We start from the raw sequence: 25,534 nt of genomic DNA on the forward strand, positions 1-25,534 counted from the left end.
GAAGAAGCTCTCCTCTGCGATTTGGTTCTAAAAGCACATATATACTATCTTGACATCAAACATACATGCAAGGCTCATGACCTGCTCACGCTGCTGTTGCGTATGGCCAAAAGACTGCATGCAGCCTCATTTCCTTCCTTTTCAAAAGGCGGCAATGGCCACATTTGCAATAACAATGTCAGTAGCAGCTGTTGGCACTTATCCTGTGATCGGGACCACCATGGCAATGACGCGACCGATTGCTCTATAACCCCCCTGACTCACCCGCCCATGATCCACCTGTGGATTGTGATCTGACATTGATATCCAGTGAAGTGGAGTACAATTGTACTTATTCTTTTTACATGAGGCACGGTGGCGTAGTGGTTAGCACTGCCGTCTCACGGCGCTGAGGACCCAGTTTCGATCCCAACGCTGGGTCACTGTCCATGTGGGGTTTGCACATTCTTCCCGTGTCTGCGTGGGTCTCACCCCCACAACCCAAAGATGTGCAAGGTAGGTGGACTGGCCACTCTAAAAAGTGCCCCTTAATTGGAAAAACAAATGAATTGGGTACTTTAAATTAAGAGAAACATTTAAAAAAATTCTGTTTAGATGAATTTCCAGAATAAATGTTATTTGAGTTTTGATCAAATTTGGACAAAATATCCTACAAAGTCTCCCAATGTGTTTTAGAGGCACCTTGATAGATCCAGCAGTAATGATTATGAAATAGTAACTATCACTTTAAGTAGTGCACGTAATCGCTGTCAGCACCAGGTTTACTCCTTAACTGGTTGCTGGTCTGAGAGGACACTGATTGAAGTACTCAACACCGAAATCAGATGAAGCCTCTTTAATGAGCACCGGCAGGCATTTTAAGCATAAATCATCTGTTTGATGGACTGCCCTTTTAAAAAATGATGCTTTATAATGTAGTTTTGGGGCTGAAACCACTGGTCGAATTTTAAAAGACAGAACAACAGCATTTCAGTGACTTAAACTGCAGCTCCTAAGGTGGCTAAAAATAGCTGTACTCGTCAAATTATAAAGCCATTGTAACTGAACCAGGCTGTCCAGAACCCATCACAGCCAATCACCTTCCAGGAATTTGAATGATCCTATCTCCTGAACCATCACAAAACATCCAGACAATAACCTGCGTGTTCAACTGGGTCTGGATCAAGCCACTGGAAGTGATCCAGTTTGAACAATGAATCCTGGATGAGAAGGAAATTCTTCCAGCCATCATCTGATCAAATATAAACCATCGATCTGGATCAACATGCTATGACCATGTTTGGCGAACTGGCTAGTCAGTGAGAGAGAACCATGTGATGAACTAACTAACCCTCTTTTGTGACTTCAGAAACTTATTTTCTCCAGGCCACCGAGTGGAAGAGGCACAGTATAAGAGAGATGCAGAAGAAACAGAACACTGAGTAGATACTATCTATTGCCCTCTCTCTCCAACAAACCAGCAAGCTCGAGCCCTGCCTGTTGTTTGACTACCCACACAGTCATTTAACAATCAACCCAGAAGCTGATGGGTCCAGAAGAGAAGATAAATTGTCGGTCAACATCTTTAAATCGACTTGATGCAGAATTCAGAAAGATCAACCCAGCCTGGAACTACCCAAGTCATCAATCGACAAGACTTGCATACAGCTGGCTATCTAACCCTCTCACAATATTATAACACTCTTGATGGTCTTTCTTTGCACTGAATTGAACTCCGTTACTTGAATAGTAAAGTATTCAACAAAAAATCATTCTCTTGCTGTAACATGTGGAATCAGTTGGTGGATTGCTAAAACTTCACAGCCTCCGCTTCATGTGTTTACACACACACTTGCAGAAGAAATTAAGCCTAAGTTTCTCATATTCCAGTGTGCTGTATGCTAACGTTCCAACTGAATTTATTTTAATATTTTGACCATTTCCATTACACATACAGGTGTAGTTTTTCCATAACTGCAGGGAAAGATTGAGGCATTGAATATGCATGCTATCATAACCATATGTGGCATGTTTATTAATAATAAACAAGGGGGAAAGCTGAGATCTTTGAATATCTGGAAGAATCCACAATATGTTGCCAATTCATACCAGTCATGTTGTCCATTTAGTATAATATAATATAAATACACCTTAAAACCTACCTCTTTGACCAAGATTTTGTCAAGGTTTGTTTGATAACATTCTCGTGAAGTGCCATGGGACATTTCACAATGTTAACGGCACTCTATAAATGTATATTGTTGTTGTGAAAAGAGAAGGTTCATTTTTCGCTATCGGTTTTGTTAAGGACAAGAAATGTTACTTGTGTTAATGCAACTACAAATCTGTGGCACAAATGAAGCACTTTGAGGCTAGTTTTATTCTGAAAAGACCACAGTTTTCCTTGGCGATTTAGTTAGGAACATCACCTGTCGGTTTTAGGACGCTGCAAGGTCATTGTTGGTTGGGATGAACCTTCATATCCTATACTGCAGTTGATTATTTTGTTTAAAAATCCAATCTTTCCCATTGCGCTACACTACATACAATGAAGAATCAAATACACACACAGAGACACCCCACTGAACGCTTTTAATGTAATATACCCAGGACAAAGCAGAAATAACAAGAAGTACGTGCGGAGTTCCTTGCCTTTCAGGGCATGTTCATTTCCAATTTAATAAAAAAGACAACGTGAAAACATTGCTGCTAAAATAAACCCACATGTCTCAAACCAGACATAGCAGTCACTTAGGTACACACTATTTGAAATGTAGACGTGTAATAATGATAAAGATAATCCAGCTCCTGGCTCCAAAATTTGCCACCTGTGGGGGAAAATTGTCAAAAAGTAAATTTTTGGCTTTAGATTTTTAAAACAAGCTCAGAATCCAGACTCCCATTGGCACAAACTGACGATCAATCCTTTAATATTTTAGCCTATTGCGCAACTTAGACCTTATTGCAACAAAACATTACTGGACAGTAGTTTCAAACATTTGGATGTCATCTCATTTATAAGTACTATCTGGAAGTAATATGGATATCTTAATATTTTGGCTAACTTGAAGCAAAACAGCAAATTTGAGCCAGATAAAGTATTTCTTCTCACTATCTTGTACATTAGCAATTGAAAGTTTTTCTATGATCCCACTGAGTTAATTGGTGAGTGCGGACATGCAGCAATTTACTGTAGAAGCTACCAAGTACAATCATTGCCTGACCATGAGAGGAGATAAGATCGTTGTTCGACTGAAGAAGAAAAACAGACTTGCCTTTCGATAGCACCTTTCATGATCTCAGGACAGCCAAAAGCTCTCGGTACATCTGAAATATAGTCACTGTTGAAGAAAGTAAAAACTGTCATGAATTTGCGCGGGGCAAGGTATCACAAACAGAACTCTGATAATGACCTATTTTAATAATGTTTATTGAGAGTTAAATATTGACCAGGACACCCTGCTCTTCTTTCAAATATTGTCACAGGATATGTATGCCCACCTGAAGGGTAAGAAGGAGCCTTAACACCATATCTGGAAATGTCACACTCCCTCAGATGAATACATTTAGGACTATAAAAGTTGGTGAACTTGAAAGAACAATTCAAAGTGGAATATTTTGCACCTCTTTATATAGGTGTAAATCATTCATAGAGTTAGACCCAGAAGAAAACTCCCATGGGTTTTCTATGAGTCACAAGCTTATGAGTTTGGATTCAGTTGGGTTATCCACAAGCAACTTTTTATATCTTTATGTCCTCAATTCACAGTTATCTTTTTAGTTATTGCTCTCATTCACCTCAATCTTTCTTTCTTCTGTAATGTACGCACTTTCTTATTTGCCCACAAACACTGTTCACTTATGTACGATCAGTTTATTTTTGTTCATGGTTAAAGCATAAAGAAAACAAAACCAAACACTGGCCAGTTTTTTTTCTAGAAAACTAATCAGCTAACTATTGTGGTAAAAGTAGATTTTTCCTTTGTCTTTCCTATTCATTTGAAGTTATTGTTCCTCTAGCATCAGCTGCTGTTATTTTATTATGCATGTTCTTGCCATCCAGTATTTTGTGATCCAGGTCTCTTTCCGAGAAAATGGAATGGTACAGTGTTCAAAAATTGTTCAGAGCAACTTGGATTCCTTCCATTAAGATTGCCCAAAGGTCAGTTTCCAATCTTACCCCATTGTCTAAATAGGAAAAGAAATCCGAGGATGTGAGGGAATCTTGAACCACCCACATTAGACCTCTGGTCTCTACTATGTTGGAGGATTTTGACCCAATGACAAATATATGTCCAAGCTGGGATGAAGTGTGACTTGGGGTGGGGACGAGTGATTTTAAGTGAATGGGAACCCATGTACCTGCTGCCTTTGTCATTCTAGGTGGTGGAATGTATGTATTTGAGTCATTAGAATTAGAATTAGAATGTACAGTGCAGAAGGAGGCCATTCGGCCCATCGAGTCTGCACCGGCTCTTGGAAAGATCACCCTACCCAAGGTCAACACCTCCACCCTATCCCCACAACCCAGTAACCCACCCAACACTAAGGACAATTTTGGACACTAAGGGCAATTTATCATGGCCAATCTACCTAACCTGCACATCTTTGGACTGTGGGAGGAAACCGGAGCACCCGGAGGAAACCCACGCACACACGGGGAGGATGTGCAGACTCCGCACAGACAGTGACCCAAGCCAGAATCGAACCTGGGACCCTGGAGCTGTGAAGCAATTGTGCTATCCACAATGCTACCGTGCTGCCCTAAAAATGCAGAGGTTTCTTTACCCAGTAACTAACCCACTGTCAACCTGCCTTGGGGATCTCTGAAGGAAGAGTGCAGAAGAGGTTTTACCTGGTATAGAACCCTTGATTTACAGGCCTTTAATGTGTTTAAGCGAGTTATGTAGAGGGAATTTCATTTCATATAATAATAATCGCCTATTATCACAAGTAGGTGTCAATGAAGTTATATTGCCATGAATTGCTGTTGCTGAATTGCATCCACCACATAATATTCATGGTAAGCTGGTGGTGGAGGGAGTGTCAATTTAAACTGATGTTTGAGATGTCTATCATGCAGAATGCTTAGTTACAGATGGTGTTGAGCTTCTTAAATGTTGTTGGAACAGAATCAATCCAGGAAAGCACAGAATATTCCATCACAGCCCAGACTTGTATGTTTTAGGTGGTGCAGAGATTTTTAAGGAATCATGATGTGAGCCATTCAGTGCAGAATACCCTGGGCTGAATTCTCTGGTCGCCGACGTTAAAATTGCGTTCCCGACCAAATCAGGGGTGGCGCCGCTTTCACAATGTGCCACCCCCTCCAAAGCGGCGTACTCTCCGCGCAACGTATCAACGGCCTCAGCACGTTGCCTGAGGTCCTCCCTCCGATGCTCTGCCGCTGACCGGCCAAGTTCCCAATGGCATGGGTCTCTCATGGTCTCACCCGTCAGGAACTCGGCGTGGCGGCAGTTCAGTGCCGCCACAGTTGGGGGCGGGCCGATCGGTGGGCAGGGCGGACTTTATCAGGGGCTGGGGGCACCTTTGGGGGTGGTCCGTGGCCCACGAGCTGACCAAAGGGGGGCACTATTTTGCGGGCCGGGTCCGCGAGCGGTCGGCGCCATCTTGAACGGCGTGGCCGCTGCAGGCTGCCGCCATGTGCATGCACGGTCATGGATCTGGCAATTCTGTGGGCCTTATCGGCAGCTAGTGTCTGGTGCTCTACATTGCCGTCATTTAAGCCTCCAGCTACATGGAGGATGGGTGGCTGTTTTACGCCAAATATTTGGGCATTAAACACCACCGTTCCCATGCCGGCGTGAGGACATAGCCTCACAATCGGAGAATCCAGCCCCCTGTCTATTATCTGCTCGAGTAACTATGGCATCCTCATGGCTGTTCAATCAATAGTAACCCTCAACTTGTTGATGGTAGGGGGTTTTGTAATAGCAGTGCCACTGAATGATGAAGGAAGATAGTTAGTCTCTCTCTTCTGGAGATTATCATTAGCAGGGACTTGGGAGAAGCAAAGGTTATTTCTCAATCATCAACACATGCCTGGATCTTGTTTGGGCTATGCTGCATGTATTGCTACAGTATATGAGAAAGTACGTTTGGAAAGTACATATGGTAGTGGTGTAGTGGTATTGTCACTGGACCAGTAATGCTGAGACCCAGGGTAATGTTCCGGGGTCCTGGGTTTGAATCCCACCAGGGCAGATGGTGAAATTTGAATTCAAAATTCAAGCCTTGTGATGACCATGAAACCATTGCCGATTGTCATAAAAACCCATCTGGTTCACTAATGTCCTTCAGGGAAGGAATTTGACCCTCCTTTCCCGGTTTGACCTACATGTGACTCCGGGCCCACACCGCGATGCGGTTGACTCTTAAATATCCCCCATTGAAATGGCCTGGCAAGACACTCAGTTCAAGGGCAATTAGGGATGGGCAACAAATGCTGACCGAGCCAGCAACGCCCACATCCCAAGAATAATTTTTTTTAAAAGCTGAATATTGCAACCATTAACAAACAAAAGTTGCTTAGGTGAGACGATGTTCAGCCGTTGAGGTGATTGACTTCCAAAAAGAAAACTATTATCCTTTGTGCTAGTCATTGCTCCACTGTCGCAGTATCCCCATTACTTTCAGTTATAAAAAGACTGGACGATGCCATATTTTGCTGCCTTGATCACACTCCCCTCACTTCTGAAATTCAGCTGTTTTGTCCATGTCCAGGCTGTGCTGAAATCTGGAGCTGAGTTGTTGAGGAACCCAAACTGAGCATCAGTGAGCAGGGTAATGTTAAGGAATGGATGTTTCAGTTCCTTCCAACCCTCAACTGATGATTACAAATAAGCTGATCAGATGCTAATTAGTGAGGTTGAATTTGTATTGGCTTTTTGGACAGAACATGCCTGGAAAGTTTGTTACATTGTTGGATAGTGTTATATCTGTACTGTAAGAGTCGGTGAGATCCTGTTCAGCACGACAGCCAGTATTTTGTTGGGGCCCACATCCTTTGCTGTGTCCAGTGGATGCATCTGTTTCTTGATGTCATCTGGAGTGAATAGAATTGGCAGAAGATCAGCATTCATAAATGCAGAATATTAATCCAACTCTACATGCACCAGTTCCAGGTGAACTATCAGGTTGAAATTCCTTTCAGTTTAATTCTCAACAACATGCTACTGTCTTTTAGGTCAGGAAGGGTTATTGAATAGCACACAGCTCAAATTAAATATGTTGCTCCAGTATAAGCAAATTTGCATTTTTAAGCTCCTATTTGCATTCTTATGCAATGCCAGTGCAACCTCAGGACAATTTATGCAGCTGTTGCAAGCAGGGAATATACAATTATAGAGGGCATTCAGAATGGAGGTTGGAGATCTGTACATGCATGTATAAATGTATGCATGAAGTACAATTTCCTGGCCTCCTGCTGGGTGTTTTCTACTGATCAAACAGAGTTGGCAGAATAGCCAGCTTTTTTCAATCAGTAGAAAATAGAAAGGTAGGCTCCTGTGGTGCTAAACGCTAAAAACAATGTTAAAGATGGGCTTTATGCCAATGTAGTTAAGGTCATGCCAATGCAAAGCAAATCCATTGTGGAATAACCTCTTGAAAGTAATTTTGCCTACTCCAATTCCCTAAAGACTGAACCAGCAGTGTTACACTGCAGCTTCTTTTTTTAAAATTTAGAGTACCCAATTTATTTTTGACAATTAAGGGGCAATTTAGCGTGGCCAATCCACCTACCCTGCACATCTTTGGGTTGTGGGGGCGAAACCCATGCAAACACAGGGAGAATGTGCAAACTTCACACGGACAGTGACCCAGAGCCCAGGGTTGAACCTGGGACCTCGGCATCATGAAAATGAAATGAAATGAAAATCGCTTATTGTCACAAGTAGGCTTCAAATGAAGTTACTGTGAAAAGCCCCTAGTCGCCACATTCCAGCGCCTGTTCGGGGAGGCTGGTACGGGAATTGAACCATGCTGCTGGCCTGCCGTGGTCTGCTTTCAAAGCCAGCGATTTAGCCCAGTGTGCTAAACAGCCCCTAATGAGGCAGCAGTGCTAACCACTGTGCAACTTGCTGCCCTCACTGCAGCTTCTTAAACAATGAAAATGAACAGAGAAATTGGCGGCAAGATATCGGCTATGATGGATTATTTCTGTTGTGTTTTTGTTCATCAGAATTTTCGGAGGAAACTGAGGTGCTCTTACAGTCATAAGCATTTTGTTTATTACTATTCTTTACATCAGACATTATTTGAAGCCACAAATTTTTAATGTGCTATAAAGGGGACTAAAAATAGGTAACTGAAAACAATGTAAAGGCAAAAATGAAATGGTGGAAAGAGAAAAGAGACGAGAATCAAACTTGAGGAAAACAGGAAAAATAAATGAAGAAATAGAAATGTGAAAACAACTACAATATAGGGAATAATGCGAGGTATAGAAATTAAGTAGCTCAATGATATCAATTGATTGAACTCAGCAGTTCACAAGAAGCCAGATTTTCCTAATTATTTCATAGCCCTGAGTTTGCAAATTCAACACATTCTCTGTGACAGCTGGAGGGGCCAAATGTTTGTTCCTACATTCCTGAGCACAAAAGAAAGAATTAATATTGAGCTGCAACAGACAAGTGCAAAAGAAAGAAATTACAAATATAAAATGGGAAAAAATGAAAAGAGAGATTGTGCAAACACGAGAGACATTAAAAAAGGGATTAAATAAAATGGAGAAAGGTCAAGAAAAGAGCAAATTAAAAAGCGCAAACATGGAAATGAATGAGATGAAGTCCCTTCTTCACAGTGACGGTACAAATCATATGTGGCACCACTGCCATGCTAAATGGGATGGATTCAGAACAGGCCCAGCAGGTCAAAACTAGGAATCCATGAGGCGCTGGGTGCTACCAGTAGCAGAATTGTATTCAACCACAATCTGTAATCTCATGGTCCGTCATATCCCTCACTCAACCATTGACAGCAAGCCAAGAGAACAACCCTGGGTCAATGAAGAGTACAACAGAGTACAATGAAGAGTACAACAGGATTAACACCAGGTATACCTAAAGATGAGGGGCGGGATTCTCCGACACAGCGCGAATCCCGCCCCACCGCCCCGACGCCAGTTGCAGTATTCTCCGGCGCCGTTTTTCGGGCGGGGGCGGGATTCCCGCCATGCCGGTTGAGGGCCGTTGGTAGCGGCACCCCCCCGGCGATTCTCCGGGCCCCGATGGGCCAAGCGGCTGTCCATTTTTGGCCAGTCCCGCCGGCTTGAATCACTCAACTCATGTACTGGCGGGACCTGGCAGGTAAGTTGACGGGGGCGGTCCTCGGGAGGGGGGGGGGGGGGGGATCCGACCCTGGGGGGGGCCCCACGGTGGCCTGGCCCACGATCGGGGCCCTCCGATCTGCGGGCGGGCTTGTTTCGAGGGGGCACTTCTTCCTTCTGCACCGGCCCCTGTAGGGCTCCGCCATGGCCGGCGCAGAGAAGAGAACCCCCGCACATGCGCCAAAATGCACCAGCCGGTCTGCGCATGCGTGGAACCACGGCGGCTGTTCCGCGCATGCGCGAGATCACGCCAGCCATTCGGCGCACGCACAAACTCGCCGCGGCCCTTCGGCACCAGCTGGAGTGGTGCCAACCCCTCCGGCATCCACGTAGCCCCCGAAAGTGCGGAGGACTCCGCACTTTCGGGGGCTGTTGACGCCGGAGTGGTTGGGGCCAGTTTTCCTGCCAGCGTGGGGACTTAGTCCCCAGAAGGGAGAATCCCGGCTGAGGTGTCAACCTGGTGAAATTACTTGCATGTCAAACAATGGAAATACAATGCAATGGACAGAACTAAGTTATCCACAGCCAATGGTTCGGATCTAAGCTCTGCAGTCTTGCCACATCATCCAGTCATGAATGGTGGTGGACAATTAACCAATTAATTGGAGGAGGCGGCTCCACAAATAACTTCACCTTTAATTATGGGGGAGGCCAGCACATTATTGCAAAAGAGAAGCAAGCAGTTGCCAATATCTTCAGCCAGAAGTGCCGAGCGGATGATTCACCCCAGTCTTCTCCTGAAGTCCCCAGCAACAGAGATGCCAATCTTCAGTCAAATTGATGCACTCCACATGGTACAAAGAAATGTTTGAAAACATTTGAAAGAATACTGAAAGGCTATTGGCCTTAAAAGATTCTGGCAATAGTACTGAAGATGTAAGTTCCAGCATTAGTTGTGCCCCTAGCCAGGTAGTTCCAGGTCAGCTACATCACTGGTATTTACCTGACAATGTTGAAAATTGCCCCGGTGTATGTTGTTCACAGGACACTGTCACACAGCCCCACTGTCGGTCAATTACCACCCTATCGGTCTACTCTCAATCACCAGCAAAGTGATAAGAGGAACCATCAACAGTTAGCAAACAGCACTTGCTCAGCAATAACATTCACACTGATGCTCAATTTGTGGGCTGCCGTGGATACTCAACTCCTGACCTCAGTGCTCTTTTGGTCCAAACATGGACAAAAGTGCTGAACTCAAGAGGTGAAGTGAGAGTAACTGACCTTGACATCAGGGTAGCATTTTATCAAGTATGGCATCAATAGCAAAATTGGAGTCAGTGGAAATCGGGGAAAGATCTCCACTGGTTGGAGTCATACCTAGCACACTGGGAAATGGATATGGTTGTTGGAGGTCAATCATCTCAGTCCTAGGACATTACTGCAGGAGTTCCTCAGGTTAAAGACCTACACGTAACCATCTTCAATTATTTCATCGATGCCACCCCTTCCACCATAAAGTCAGAAGTGGGGATGTTGCACATTGTTTGGCACCATTCACAGCTGCTCAGGTACTGAAGCAGTCTGTGGCCATATGCAGAATACCTGGACAACATTAAACTTAGGCTGATAAGTGGCAAGTAATACTTGTGTCACAAGTATTACACACAAGTGTCAGGAATTGACGATCTCCAGCAAGAGAGAATCTAACCATCTTCCCTTAACATCCAATGGCATTACTATCACTGAATCCCCCACTATCAACATGCTAGGGGCCGAGGGGAGAGGGAGGGGGGAGTGCGGCTGGGGATACCATTGACAAGAAACTGAACTAGATCAGCAATATAAATAATGTGGTTACAAGACCAGGGGCGTCATTCTCCGACCCCCCACCGGGTCGGAGAATGGCCGTTGGCCGCCGTGAATCCCGCCCCCGCCCCCGCCGAAGTCTCCGAAGGGAGAAAAGTCGGCGGGGCGTTAATGGCGCCGCTGCCGCGGAGAATGTCACGGGTCTGCGCAAGGCAGCCGATTTTCGGCCTGCCGATATTCTCCCTTCCGGATGGGCCGAAGTCCCGTCGACGTGATGACCGTTCACGTCGACGTGAATCAAACCTCCTTTTCATCGGCGTGACCCGGTGCTCCAGGCTCACGCCGACCAGCGAGGAGGTGAGTGACGGCCTGGGGGGTTGGCTCTGGGCAGGAAATGGCGTGGCCGCAGACTGATTGCGTGAGGAGAGGTGTGTCTCGGCTTGTGTGTGTGTGTGTGCGGTGGGGGGGGGGCGGGGGGGGGGTGGTTAGAGTAGGCTGGGCTCCGGGGGAGTGCCGGGAGGGGGTCCGTGCTGGGGTGGAGGTTGGGGGTTGGGGGGGGTCCGTGCTGGGGTGGAGGTTGGGGAGGGGGTCCGTGCCGGGGTGGAGGTTGGGGAGGGGGTCCGTGCCGGGGTGGAGGTTGGGGAGGGGGTCCGTGCCAGGGTGGAGGTTGGGGAGGGGGTCCGTGCCGGGGTGTTGGTTGGGGAGGGGGTCCGTGCCGGGGTGGAGGTTGGGGGGGGGTCCGTGCTGGGGTGGAGGTTGGGGAGGGGGTCCGTGCTGGGGTGGAGGTTGGGGGCTGGGGGGGGTCCGTGCCGGGGTGGAGGTTGGGGAGGGGGTCCGTGCCGGGGTGGAGGTTGGGGGTTGGGGGGGGGGTCCGTGCCGGGGTGCAGGTTGGGGAGGGGGTCCGTGCCGGGGTGGAGGTTGGGGAGGGGGTCCGTGCCGGGGTGGAGGTTGGGAAGGGGGTCCGTGCCGGGGTGGATGTTGGGGGAGGGGGTCCGTGCTGGGGTGGAGGTTGGGGGTTGGGGGGGGTCCGTGCCGGGGTGGAGGTTGGGGAGGGGGTCCGTGCCGGGGTGGAGGTTGGGGAGGGGGTCCGTGCCGGGGTGGAGGTTGGGGAGGGGGTCTGTGCTGGGGTGGAGGTTGGGGAGGGGTCCGTGCTGGGGTGGAGGTTGGGGTTTGGGGGGGGGGTCCGTGCCGGGGTGGAGGTTGGGGAGGGGGTCCGTGCCGGGGTGGAGGTTGGGGGTTGGGGGGGGTCCGTGCCGGGGTGGAGGTTGGGGAGGGGATCCGTGCCGGGGTGGAGGTTGGGGAGGGGGTCCGTGCTGGGGTGGGGGTTGGGGAGGGGGTCCGTGCTGGTGTGGAGGTTGGGGGTTGGGGGGGGTCCGTGCCGGGGTGGAGGTTGGGGAGGGGGTCCGTGCCGGGGTGGAGGTTGGGGGTTGGGGGGGTCATTGCCGGGGTGGAGGTTGGGGGGGTGGTCCGTGCTGGGGTGGAGGTTGGGGAGGGGGTCCGTGCCTGGGTGGAGGTTGGGGGCTTGGGGGGGGTCCTTGCCGGGGTGGAGGTTGGGGAGGGGGTCCGTGCCGGGGTGGAGGTTGGGGGCTGGGGGGGTCCGTGCCGGGGTGGAGGCTGGGGAGGGGGTCCATGCCGGGGTGGAGGTTGGGGAGGGGGTCCGTGCCGGGGTGGAGGTTGGGGAGGGGGTCCGTGCCGGGGTGGAGGTTGGGGAGGGGGTCCGTGCTGGGGTGGAGATTGGGGAGGGGGTCCGTGCTGGGGTGGAGGTTGGGGGTTGGGTGCGGTCCGTGCCGGGGTGGAGGTTGGGGAGGGGGTCCGTGCCGGGGTGGAGGTTGGGGGTTGGGGGGTGTCCGTGCCGGGGTGGAGGTTGGGGAGGGGGTCCGTGCCGGGGTGGAGGTTGGGGAGGGGGTCCGTGCTGGGGTGGAGTTTGGGGAGGGGGTCCGTGCTGGGGTGGAGGTTGGCGGTTGGGGGGGGTCCGTGCCGGGGTGGAGGTTGGGGAGGGGGTCCGTGCCGGGGTGGAGGTTGGGGGTTGGGGTGGGTCCGTGCCGAGGTGGAGGTTGGGGGGGGTCCGTGCCGGGGTGGAGGTTGGGGGAGGGGGTCCGTGCTAGGGTGGAGGTTGGGGGCTGGGGGGGGGTCCGTGCCGGGGTGGAGGTTGGGGAGGGGGTCCGTGCCGGGGTGGAGGTTGGGGGTTGGGGGGGTCCGTGCCGGGGTGGAGGTTGGGGAGGGGGTCCGTGCCGGGGTGGAGGTTGGGGAGGGGGTCCGTGTCGGGGTGGAGGTTGGGGAGGGGGTCCATGCCGGGGTGGAGGTTGGGGGGGGATCCGTGCTGGGGTGGAGGTTGGGGAGGGGGTCCGTGCTGGGGTGGAGGTTGGGGGTTGGGGGGGGTCCATGCTGGGGTGGAGGTTGGGGAGGGGGTCTGTGCCGGGGTGGAGGTTGGGGAGCGGGTCCGTGCTGGGGTGGAGGTTGGGGAGGGGGTCCATGCTGGGGTGGAGGTTGGGGAGGGGGTCCGTGCTGGGGTGGAGGTTGGGGAGGGGGTCCGTGCCGAGGTGGGTGATGGGAGGGCAAATGAGTTGGTCCACCTGGCCAGGTGCCAGCCTCCAACAGTTGGACCCATGCGGTCCATGCCACCTGTCTGGGGGGAGGAGCGGATATGGGCAATGATGACATGTCGTCGTTCCCCTCCCCCCCACCAGGCCGTCATGTTTTCAGACCATCCAGCAATGTTGGCCGCCGTGGTGGCAGCCGCTCATGTCTATGTTGCCCTGGATGAGGAGGAGGATGAGGAGGAGGAGGAGCGTGCCAGAGAGGCGGCGCAGGCTGCCGCAGAGGGACAGGCGGCAGCCGCCCAGGCTGGAGGGACACCTGACCGACAGGACGAGGAGGGGGAGGAGGACGTCGCGGCCCCACGGCAACGGAGGCACCTGAGGGCGCCCTGTGTGTACCGGCCCCGGCAGTCATACCAGGACCTCACGGACCGGGAATGCAGGAGGAGACTCCGGATGAGCCGGGAAACCGTGGCACACATCTGCCACCTGCTGGCACACCTGTCACCGTGTGGCACTGGCGGGGACACCCTCTCCCCGTGTCCGTCAAGGTTACAGTGGCCCTGAACTTTTATACAACGGGGTCATTCCAGGCACCGAGTGGGGACCTGTCCGGCATATCGCAGACATCGGTGCACCGGTGCATCCGGGCAGTGACAGATGCCCTTTATGCCATGGCGCACCGCTACATCCGCTCCCCCGTGGACCGGGCCAGCCAAGGTGCCCGGGTGGTGGGCTTCCCTGCCGTTGCCGGGTTCCCCATGGTCCAGGGCACGATCGATGGGATGCACGTCGCCGTGCGGCCACCTGCAGATAACAGGGCCGTGTTCACCAATAGGAAGGGGACCTATTCGATGAACGTACAGGTGGTCTGCGACCACCGCATGATGATCCTGCACGTCTGCGCCCGTCACCCAGGCAGTGTACACGACTCATTCGTGTTGTCGAGGTCATCCATCCCCGGCATGTACGAGGGACGCCATCCCCGGCTGAGGGGCTGGTTGCTGGGCGACAGGGGCTACCCATTGCGATCGTGGCTGATGACGCCTATACGGAGGCCACGCAATGAGGCGGAGAACCGCTACAATGATGCCCATGTAGCGACAAGGGGAGTGATCGAGAGGTGCTTTGGCGTGCTGAAGATGCATTTCAGGTGCCTGGACCCCTCTGGGGGCGCCCTCCAGTATCGGTCAGATAGGGTCGGCCGCATCATTGTGGTGTGCTGCGTCCTGCACAACATAGCCCAGCAGAGGGGCGATGTGCCGCAGGCAGAGGAGGGCGGAGTGGAGGAGCAGCAGGAAGAGGCACAGTCCTCCCCAGATGAGGGGGATGGGGGCAATGGTCAGGGCAGACGGGGTAGACACAGGTGGGTGGCTCTCCACCGTTACCGGCTGGCCCAGCGGGCACGGGACAGACTGATAGTCGCCCGCTTCACTGACTAGATGGGCGTGGGAATCGGGTAGTATGGCCACAGACCGCACACCATGGCAACAGCCGACCACCCACACCCCCCACCCGTCCACCCACCCAGCACCCTCACCCCCCTCCCCAACCCCACACACCCCACCCGCATGCACACCACCCCCCCCCCCCCCAATTGCCGATCCACCGGCGGCACAACGGGCCGGGCTCACCCAGTTGCGGGGGGACGCTTGTCTATCGCAGGCCATGGAGGATGATGACAACCCGCCCTGCGATGAGCTCCTGGCTCTACATCGTTGGACTATGTCTGACCCATGGCCACAGTACCACCATCCACCCGGACCATCCCTGCATGCGGCTGTGACACTGCAGCGCACGGTTACGTCCTCTGCACGGGGGATGTTGATGGCGGCCCAGGGGGAAGGGGGCAGACTCACCTGGGGCTGAGGTAAGACCACCCCTCACACACACACTTGCGCTCAACGTACATGACACGCCCGCACACTTTGGACAGAGCACAAAGGCAGCTTCGGTAGGTGTAACATTGACTTTAATAACCAAAGGAGTTCATGCACGTGCCCTCGCCCCTAAAACTCATCTGTGCCCTGCACCCGTGCCAACTTACTCAGTGTCTAATTGTTTGGCCTTACGGGCCCTTTGACTACGTCTACGTGGTTCCCCAGACGGTACAGCAGAACTGGAGGTGGACTCCTGTGATTCCTGCCCTCTGACACTGGATCCCTTTGGCGGCCGTTTCCTGGGGCGTCATGGCCTAGATGGGCCAGGCTGCGGCCCGGGCGACTGGGATGGCGAGCTGCCAGCCTGTCCTGCCCGTTGCCCACCCGATGCACCTGGGACGGAAGGGGGGGAGTCCGAGGTGTCGCGGTGTACCGGGACCTCCCCTACAGAGGGAGCCGGGACGGACCACACCACCTCCTCCTCCCTCGGGGTGCCCGATGGCCCCCAGGCCTCTACATGGGTGGGGGATGCGAACGGACTGGCCATCCGACGCCCCCCCGACATCTGGCGCTGCCAGTCCTGGAGGCCCGTGCTGGTATCGACAGGGGTCTGCAGGTTTGCAGCCATGGAGCCCAGGGGGTTGTCAAACCCTGTCTGTGACAGTGCGACGCCGGCTCGCACATGGCCACTGGCGCCGATGCCCTCAGCGATGGCCTGCTGAGACTGGGCCATGGCCTGCTGAGACTGGGCCATGGCCTGCTGAGACTGGGCCATGGCCTGCAGAGACTGGGCCATGGCCTGCAGAGACTGGGCTTGGCCTGCTGAGACTGGGCCATGGCCTGCTCAGACTGGGCTATGGCGTTGAGCGCCTCTGCCATCTGGCGCTGGCACTGGCTCATGGCCTCCTGTGAGAGGGCAGCCATTTCCTGGGCCACAGACGCCGCCTGCACGGAAGGCCCCAGGCCTCGCAAACCGTTCCCCATGTCTGACACCGTCGCACCCATTGCCTCCACCGCGGACGCCACCCGTGCGGTGTCAGCCTGGGTGGCACGCATGACCGGGACCACTCCCAGCTCCTGGACGCGGGTGGACTCCTCCACCTGCGACCGCAGCCGCCGCAAGCCACCCGTCACCCTATTCGCTCGGCTCCGTGTCGGTGGTTGCATCGGATCTATGTGTGGGTGTGATAACTGCAGGAACCCGGGATCCATCTGGGCGGCAGATGTTCGCTTGGGCTGGGCTGCCCTCCGACCGCCCGGTCCCTCTGCTGCTCCTACCTCCACCTGCTGTACCGGGACGGCTGTGTTGTGCGCACCAGTGAGTGTACCAGACGCCTCATCACTAAAGTGCCCAACCGTGGTGAGTGTTTCTGCGATGGTGGAGGGTGTTGGTGACAGCAGTGGCGTTGTGTCGTGCTCTTCGTCCCACTCTGACTCCATGGCACTTTGGGGTGGGGGTTCGTCTCCACCCATCCACTCTGAGTCACTGTCCGGTATTTCGTCTTCCCGGGTATGGGTGTCCTGGGTAGTGCTGTCCCGGGTAGTGCTGTCCCGGGTAGGGGTGTCCTGGGTAGTGCTGTCCCGGGTAGTGCTGTCCCGGGTAGGGGTGTCCTGGGTAGTGGTGTCCCGGGTAGGGGTGTCCTGGATAGTGGTGTCCTGGGTAGTGGTGTCCTGGCTCGGATGCGACGGGGGCCTGTGGCTGCCCCCCTCATCGCTGGGTGGTCGCTCCCGCACGTGACGGGGGTGTCGTCTCCTTGTTGCTCCAGGTCTCTCCGTCTCCCGTGGTGTGCGAGGGGCATCCTGTGGGCGTCGCATGCTGGAGGGTCCGGGTCTCTCCGTCTCCCGTGGTCTCCGAGGGGCATCCTGCGGGCGTCGCATGCTGGAGGGTCCGGGTCTCTCCGTCTCCCGTGGTCTCCGAGGGGCATCCTGCGGGCGTCGCATGCTGGAGGGTCCGGGTCTCTCCGTCTCCCGTGGTCTCCGAGGGGCATCCTGCGGGCGTCGCATGCTGGAGGGTGCGGGTCTCTCCGTCTCCTGTGGTCTCCGAGGGGCATCCTGCGGGGGGTGTGCATCTGCGGGGATGGGTGCCTGGACGTTTGGTCCTGCGATACACAATGAAGCATGCATGGTTAGACATCAGGCAGTGATCAGGTGATATGGGGAGGGGGATATAGGGGAGGGGGGATATGGGGACGGGCTGTTGATGGCTCACTTGCTCGTGGGCCCCCGACCTCTGCATCAGCAACCTCCCGGTCCTCAGGTCCGCCAGCCAGTTCCAGGGCCCTTTCCTCGTGTACGGTCAGTGGCCTCTCATCAGCGGGGCCTCCTCCAGTCCTCACATGCTCCCTATTGTTGTGTGCGCGCTTCTCCTGTGGGGGGGGTGGGGTGGTGGCAGGGGTAAAAGGCAACAGTGTTAGGCATGTATATGAATGCACGCCATCGGTTGCGCGTGCATTGCAGAGGTTAAGGTTAGGGCTGGATTCACTTGGGGATATGGGGGATATGGGGGAGGGGGGATATGGGGGAGGGGGGATATGAGGGAGGGGGATATGGGGGATATAGGGGAGGGGGATATGGGGGATATGGGGGATATGGGGGAGGGGTGATATGGGGGAGGGGGGATATGGGGAGGGGGGATATGGGGGAGGGGGGATATGGGGGATATGGGGGAGGGGGGATATGGGGGAGGGGGGATATGGGGGAGGGGGGTTATGGGGGAGGGAGGATATGGGGGATATGGGGGAGGGGGGATATGGGGGATATGGGTGAGGGGGGATATGGGGAGGGGGTATATAGGGGAGGGGGGATATGGGGGATATGGGGGATATGGGGGAGGGGGGATATGGGGGAGGGGGGGATATTGGGGATATGGGGGAGGGGATATGGGGATATGGGGGGGGATATGCGGGATATGGGGGAGGGGGGATATGGGGGAAGGGGGATATGGGGGAGGGGGGATATGGGGGAGCGGGGATATGGGGGAGGGGGGATATTAGGGAGGGGGGATATGGGGAGGGGGGATATGGGGGAGGGGGGATATGGGGAGGGGGGGGGTATGGGGGAGGGGGGATATGGGGGATATGGGGAGGGGGGATATGGGGGAGGGGGGATATGGGGGAGGGGGGATATGGGGAAGGGGGGATATGGGGGAGGGGGGATATGGGGGAGGGGGGATATGGGGGAGGGGGGATATGGGGGAGGGGGGATATGGGGGAGGGGGGATATGGGGGATATGGGGAGGGGGATATGGGGGAGGGGGGATATGGGGGAGGGGGGATATGGGGGTGGGGGGGATATAGGGAGGGGGGATATGGGGGAGGGGGGATATGGGGAGGGGATATATGGGGGATATGGGGGAGGGGGGATATGGGGGATATGGTGGAGGGGGGATATGGGGGATATGGGTGAGAGGGGATATGGGGGGGATATGGGGGAGGGGGGATATGGGGGAAGGGGGATATGGGGGAGGGGGATATGGGGGAGGGGGGATATGGGGGAGGGGGATATGGGGGAGGGGGGATATGGGGGCTATGGGGGAGGGGGGATATGGGGGATATGGGGAGGGGGGTATGGGGGAGGGGGGATATGGGGAGGGGGGATATGGAGGAGGGGGGATATGGGGGAGGGGGGAATTGGGGGAGGGGGATATGGGGGAGGGGGGATATGGGGGAGGGGGATATGGGGGAGGGGGGATATGTGGGATATGGGGGAGGGGGGATATGGGGAGGGGGGATATGGGGAGGCTCACCCTGCCTGCTCTGACGAGATCGTTCACCTTCTTGTGGCACTGGGTGCCTGTCCGTGGTGTCAGGGCCACAGCGGTGACGGCCTCTGCCACTTCCCTCCACAGACGCCGGCTGTGGCGTGGGGCAACTCTGCGGCCGTGCCCGGGATACAGGGCGTCCCTCCTCTGCTCCACCGCGTCCAGGAGCGCCTCCACATTGCGTGACTCCAACCTCGGGGCTGAGCGACGGACAGCCATCCAGTCGGGTGTTGCGGTCGGGTGGGGGGGAGCTGCGCGGCCTTATGAGCCGTCACGCCGTGCAGCGCGTATGACGCTGCACGGCGTGAACCACTGCGCATGCGCGGATCCCATTACGTCGCTGCTAGCCCATTTCGGGCCGGAGACTATCGTCCCATTTTTATGACGTGACGCAAGTGGGATTTGCGCCGTTTTTTGCGCCGATCGCCGGACTTTCCGCCGATAACGGAGAATTTCGCCCCAGGTCAGAGATTGAGAATTTTGTGGTGAGTAACTTGCTTCCTGACTCCCTATAGCCTGTCCGCCATCTACCAGTGTTTTGTTCCCAGCTGATATCATTACGGGAGAAGTCAGATCCCAGGATGGAACTCGGGCTTGATAGAGACTAAATTTTATATTTCGATTAGAAAGATGGAGGGCAGGTACTGAACAGAGTCACAGAAATCAGCTGATGAACTTTTGATAAAAGAATGAAAATTTGTTAGACAAGAAAAGATTAACTATATTACACTACTCCTTCACCCAAACTATACCTTTACAGATATATACAGATTTATAAGGATAACAGAAGTTAAAAAATTAATCTTATACTCTAATGTTCACAATGACTAGGAGCGAGGGCCTAGGCGACTGGGGGCTTTTCCAGTAACTTCATTGAAGCCCACATGTGACAATAAGTGATTATTATTATTATAATGAGTACACTGTCTATGTAAACCAACAGGTGACCTGTAGTCAAAAATCCCACTCTTTGAAACCGAGTGACAGATGCCACCCAAAACAACTACTGTTGATTTATCAGCTGCTCCATACCCCAGCCCCATCCCTTCCCAGACACTTGTCATGCTATGAGCCAATGGGTCTCACTGAAATTCTGTCTTCCGTACAGGAATTTTCAATCTCTGCTCTCAAAAAACATGCCTTGGAATTTTCTCTCAAACAAAGCTTTCTCTCTGATGTCTTCATCAAGGATCCACCTCTGGAATTTCAAGCTCTCCTTCCAATGTTCTTTTTGTCTGGATCATCATGTGCATTCAAGTTTCACCTTTCTCTCTCGCTCAGATACTCAGCCATGCCATAGGAACACTACTGCTCTGCAGGCCTACAATAAATAGTTAGTAACGTTTGGCAATATCCATTGATCTTCTGGCTTCTAATGAAACAATTTTGCTTCACGTCTGTTTCCTGCAGCTCTATCTTTAACCTTAGAGCCTTTTCCTCTGCTCCTCGTTTGTAACTTCACTTGACAGGACCTTTTCCAGATTCCTGTCTTTTCCTTGGACTTGAAGGTCACCATGAGACCTTGAGCGAAATTCTCCATCCCGCCCCGCCACATTTCTGCCCCGACCCACCAGCAGGATGCTCCGTTACACCGGCCGGTCAATGGGGTTTCCCATTGTGGGGCAGCCCCACGACGTCGGGAACCCCCCGGGCGCCGGCAAAACGGAGACTCCCGCCGGCGGAGAATGACGCCCCAGATTCCTGTTCCACTTCCTGGTTTTGTAAGATTCGTAAACCCTCGTTAGAATGCAGGCATTGTTTAAAGTGAAAGCACAACTCAGGTTCCCGCTTTCTGGACGCACAAATACAGAAATGCAATTAAAACTAAACTAAAAATGCTAATGTAACGCCTTTATTCAAAAAGGAAGGGAGGCAGAATGTGGGAAATTACAGACCAGTTAGTTTAATATCTGTTGCTGGAAAATTGTTAGAATCAATTATCAAGGACGTAATATCAGGACATTTGGAAAGCAAAGCGCTATTCATCAGAGTCAGCATGGTTTTGTGAAGGGCAAATTATGTTTGACTAATTTGCTTGAGTCAACGAAGAAGATGTAACAAACAAAGTAGATAATAGGGATCCTGTAGATGTAGTATATCTGGACTTCCAGAAGGCGTTTGATAAGGTGCCTCACAGAAGGTTAATTCACAAGGCAAGATCACATGGGATTAGGGGTAACTTATTGGCTTGGATAGAAGACTGGCTGATGGCCAGGAGACAGAGAGTCGGGATAAATGGGTCTTTCTCTGGATGGCAAGATGTAATTAGTACGGTGCCACAGGGTTCGGTCCAGCTATTTACAATCTATATTAACAACTTGGATACAGGGATAGAAGGATCTATAGCCAAATTTGCAGATGACACAAAAATAGGTGGAATAGTAAATTGCAATGAGGAAATAAGAATCTTACAAATGGATAGGTTAGGAGAGTGGGCCAAAATGTGGCAGATGGAGTTTAACGTGGACAAGTGTGAGGTCATGCATTTTGGTCGAAAAAATGAAAAGGCAACTTATTTTCTAAATGGGGAGAGACTTTGAGTGCTCCGATGCAGAGGGATCTGGATGTCCTTGTGCATGAGTCACAGAAAACGAGCATGCAGGTGCAACAGAAAATAAGGAAAGCAAATGTAATGTTGGCATTTATAGCTCAAGGGATTGAGTATAAAGGTAAGGAAGGGTTTTTGCAACTATACAAGGTAGGACCGCACCTGGAGTATTGTGCAAAGATTTGGTCCCCTTATTTGAGGAAAGATGTAGTGGCGTTGGAGGCAGTTCGGGGAGGGTCACTAGATTGATTCCAGAGATGAGGGATTTGTCATATGAGAAGAGATTGAACAGTTTAGGCCTATACTTTCTCGAGTTTAGAAGAATGAGGGGAGATCTAATTGAGGTATACAAAATGCTGAAAGGTTTGGATAAAGTAGACGTGGAGTTGATGCTTCCTCTTGTGAGGCATTCTAAAATGAGAGGTCAGAATCTTTGAATGAGAGGTAGCAAATTTAAAACAGATTTGAGGAAAAGCTACTTCTCCCAAAGGGTTATTAATCTGTGGAATTTGCTATCCCGGAGTGCAGTGGATGCAGGGACAGAGAGTAAATTTAAGGAGGATTTAGACAGATTTTTAATTGGTAATGGGTTAAAGAGCTATGGAGAATGGTCAAGACGGTGGAGTTGAGGCCAGGATGGCATCAGCCATGATCACATTGAGAGTGTTAGGCCTGGGAGGCTAAATTGCCTACTCCCACTCCTAGGTTGTGTGTTCTAGGGAGGAGTTGCTCTGGCTGATTTCGCAATCCAGCTCTTACATAGAACATACAGTGCTGAAGGAGGCCATTCGGCCCATCGAGTTTGCACCGACCAACTTAAGCCCTCACTTCCACCCTATCCCCGTAACCCAATAACCCCTCCTAACCTTTTTGGTCACTAAGGGCAATTTATCATGGCCAATCCACCTAACCTGCACGTCTTTGGACTGTGGGAGGAAACCGGAACACCCAGAGGAAATCCACGCAGACACGGGGAGAACGTACAGACTCTGCATAGACAGTGACCCAGCGGGGAATCAAACCTGGGACCCTGGTGCTGTGAAGTCACAGTGCTATCCACTTGTGCTACCGTGCTGCCTGTAACATTGTGGTCAGCATGATAAAATGGCGGAGCAAATTCGATGGGCCGAATGGCCTAATTCTGCTCCTATATCTTATGAACGTACAAACTTATTAACTTAAGGCTTTTTCTTATCCCTAACACCCACAAGTACAAATCCAATTGACTTCTTTTAGGGTCCATAACCCACAAGTCAGGAGAATGATGGAATACTCTCAATTTGCCTGGATGAATGCTGCTCCAAAAACACTGAAGAAGCTCAACAGCATCCAGGGCAAAGCAGCCAGCTTGATTGGTACCCCATCCACCAACTAATATATTCACTCAGTCCACCACTCGTGCTCAGTAGCAGATACGTGTGCAATATACAAGATGCACAATGGCAACTCACCAAGACTCATTTTACAGTATCTTTCAAACCCGCAACTATACCACCTAGGAGGACAAGGGAAGCAGATCCATGGAAAAACCATCACCTGCAAGTTCCCCTCCAAGCAACACACCACCCTCACTTGGAAATATATTGCCATTCCTTCGCTGTCACTGGATCAAAATCAAAATCCTAACAGCACAGTGGATGTACCTACACCAGACACACTGCATCGGTTCAAGAAGACACTTACCACTACCTTCTCAAGCGCAAGGGGGGTGGGAAAAAATGTTGGCCTTGCCTTCACATCCCATGAAAGAATTTTTCAAAGCAGACGGAGAGAATAGTTATCGCCCTCTTCCTTGCTTTCTTCTTTACTTTGTAAATTTGTTGAGTTCATACTTCATGATTGACCTTGTGAGCAAGAAAAATATGTAATGAGTTGCCTTAAATTCCTTCCATGGTGACCAGCTTTAACCTGCGAAAATTGAACTCCTTGTGGATCACAGATGTTGCTGCTGTGTCTTTGCTGCAGTTGAACAACAGAAATAATAACTCTGTCAGGTTCACTGCAGTCCGTCTTTATATGTTGGAGCGCAGGGGTTCCTATTCACCATCAGCTTAGTTATTCAATGATCTGAAAGTTTGTTGAATTAACCAGTAGAAGGGATTTGGGATGTAACCGTTAGCACAGACCAATTGTTCCAAGAAAGATGGACAAGGATTCACAAACACTGTATCATATGTTCAACCGACTCAGGCACTGCCCTTTTGCTGTTCTGGAAGTCAGTGGAAATAAAAAAATTGGGAGTGACTGCCAATACATGAGCACACATTTTACACAATTACACAAAGTCATAAATATCATCTAAGTGTGTAATTTAAACATAATTTTGTGGTTTTTGAGAATGTGTATTATTTGAGCCATGCAAACAATAAAGTCCCAGTTACATTGATGATCTGTGTAAAATTAGCTGACCTTTGGTTTGGTGTCCTTAGAGAACAATCAGCCTACACTCCCCCTCTCAATCATTGTCCAGTGATTCTACTGAAAAGCTCATATCTGTGAATGATGATTGAAGACAGAATTGGGCTTGGTTGTGATGAACAGAAGACTGATCAGCTCAGCAACACTCACACTGTAGACGCATACATCAAGAATGGTTATAAGGACTGGTTTAGCACAGTGGGCTGAACAGCTGGCTTGTAAGACAAAACAAGGCCAGCAGCGTGGGTTCAATTCCCGTACCGGCCTCCCCGACAGGCGGCGGAATGTGGCGACTAGGGGCTTTTCACAGTAACTTCATTGAAGTCTACTTGTGACAATAAGCTATTATTATTATTATTATACTATGCCAAATTACCAGAAGTCCTTCAAGACTCTGGCCCTACGGCCAGTATGTGAGAGCACCTTTAGAACACAAAGAGCAGAAAACCACATTACTTGGAACCAATAATTGCAATTTTAAGAAGAGTACTGCATGTTCACCATCTGCTGTTTAGTAATTCATGGCAAGGGATGGGTTACTTGAATCTCTTCCGATAGAACATGTGTTGATATTAATTACAGAGAACTTTTACATCTTCAAACAGCTTTTTAACATTCATCATTTTATCTTTAAGTTCCATTTTTTTGTGTGCATTGTGTATCCAGGTAATTGTCAGTTTACTTAATACGACTAAAACAGAAAGATCACTGTCCTGAGTGTCTTGCCAAACCCTGTAGGCATTTCAGTTCTGAAGAGCTTTATCATCAAATAGGCTATTTTTAATGTATAAAGAATAACAGATGGTCAATGGTGAGTTACAGATGTTTATGAGATGCTGAGTGATTTTCGACTGAGCCTATGCAGGACTTTATGCACATCTGTAATTCATCCCCTGACCATCTATTTATTTTTATTGTACATAAAAGGTACAAAGTTGCTTCCCTTGATGAAAAACTGATGCCCTTCTGCCAAGGAGAGTCAATTGCATAGGTGAGGAGGATGTCCATGATGAAGAATTGTAACACTGTTCATGATAATCAGGTAAACATCATAGCACATACATACATACTGATGGACAGATCAACGGACCAATCAACACACACAACACGACAGCCAATCACAGGCAAGAGCATACACAGTACAAAACAGGGAACACAACAATTCCTGGGCACTCGAGCAGGAGACGGCTCAAGGCACAGGGCTCATTACAAACCACTCAGTCATCCACCATGGGCTGAGTGCCACTACACGATAGAATTAGGAATAGGTCCACAGAATCAAGGGTCGTGATCGAACCTCAGTAAACAGTT

The 25,534-nt window shown here is 51.4% G+C and overlaps 1 long non-coding RNA gene across 1 annotated transcript; it reads right to left on the bottom strand.

Annotated features, from left to right (window-relative positions):
* Positions 1 to 2,564: 2,564 nt before the first annotated feature.
* Positions 2,565 to 23,726, bottom strand: LOC140411676 (uncharacterized). Its single transcript, XR_011940950.1, has 4 exons — positions 23,489 to 23,726; positions 6,945 to 7,045; positions 3,255 to 3,320; positions 2,565 to 2,807 (listed from the first exon to the last, which is right to left on the bottom strand). It is a non-coding gene; the product is annotated as an uncharacterized lncRNA (long non-coding RNA).
* Positions 23,727 to 25,534: the final 1,808 nt, after the last annotated feature.

The sequence above is a fragment of the Scyliorhinus torazame genome, chromosome 4 (genome assembly GCF_047496885.1).
Source record: "Scyliorhinus torazame isolate Kashiwa2021f chromosome 4, sScyTor2.1, whole genome shotgun sequence".
Classification (NCBI taxonomy): Eukaryota; Metazoa; Chordata; class Chondrichthyes; order Carcharhiniformes; family Scyliorhinidae; genus Scyliorhinus; species Scyliorhinus torazame.